Source organism: Petromyzon marinus, unplaced genomic scaffold, assembly GCF_048934315.1.
Source record: "Petromyzon marinus isolate PM22_M1 ecotype Great Lakes invasive population unplaced genomic scaffold, UKy_Petmar_22M1.pri1.0 PM_G_Scaffold_143, whole genome shotgun sequence".
Classification (NCBI taxonomy): Eukaryota; Metazoa; Chordata; class Hyperoartia; order Petromyzontiformes; family Petromyzontidae; genus Petromyzon; species Petromyzon marinus.
The window spans coordinates 351,244-352,500 of record NW_027422699.1 but is presented as its reverse complement, the minus strand read 5'-3'; positions in this window follow the sequence as shown (position 1 = coordinate 352,500).

Sequence of the window (1,257 nt, the reverse complement as noted above, 5' to 3'; positions counted from 1 at the left end):
GTAGTATGGGTGGGGGATGGGGCCTCTTGGGTGGGAAGGGGTGGTTCAGGACAGTCCAATTGTCTTTCAAATCTACGGTAGAACTCGTTCAGGTCGTTGGCTAGGCGGGAGTCGTTAGTGGTGTGGGGCGCTCTGGGTTTGTAGTTGGTGATGTGCCTGAGCCCTTTGGCAGACAGAAGCAGCGTCGTTAGTAGAGAACTGGTGTTTTAGTGTCTCTGAGTACAGTCGTTTAGCCTCTCTCACCGCTTTGCTAAACCTGTTCTTCGACTCCTTGAATCTGTCTCTATCCCCACTCCTAAACGCTTCCTCCTTCTCCAACCTCAACCTTTTGAGCTTTGCTGAGAACCAGGGCTTGTTGTTGTTAAAGTTCACCCTGGTACGTGTTGGGATACAGCAGTCCTCACAGAAGCTGATGTACACAGCCTCTGTGAGTTCATCCAGACTATTGGTAGCAGTCGTGAACATATCCCAGTCAGTACAGTCTAAGCACGCCCGCAAATCTTCCACAGCCTCACTGGTCCACTGTTTAGATGTCCTCACAGCAGGTTTACAGAGTTTTAGTTGCTGCCTGTATGCACGAATCAGGTGGACCAAGGGAGTTCTGTGCGAGCCGAACAGCCCCGTGACCCACAAGAGAAACATCCCCGCCAAATTCGAGCGTTTGACGGGGTCTATCCGTGAAAAAATATTCACGTTTTTGAGTGCACATGCATTTCTGCTGCAAATGCCTCTGGAAGTTTCATGCCGTTCGTATGCCAATTGTGGCAACACGAAAATGACCCGTTTTCCCATTCCGAGGGATTTCTGTGCGACCCTAACAGCCCCGTGAGCCACAAGAGACACATCCCCGCCAATTTCTAGCGTTTCACGGGGTCTATCCGTGAAAAATATAGACGTTTTTGAGTGCACATGCATTTCTGCTGCAGATGCCTCTGGAAGTTTCATGCCGTTCGTACGCAATGTGGCAACACGAAAATGACCCCTTTTCCCATTCCGAGGGATTTCTGTGCGACCCTAACTAACAGCGCCCGTGAGCCACAAGAGAGACATCCCCGCCAATTTATAGCGTTTCACGGGGTCTATCCGTGAAAAATATAGACGTTTTTGAGTGCACATGCATTCCTGCTGCAAATGCCTCTGGAAGTTTCATGCCGTTCCTATGCAATGTGGCCACACAAAAATGACCCGTTTTCCCATTCCGAGGCATTTCTGTGCGACCCTAACAGCCCCGTGAGCCACAAGAGAGACATCCCCGCC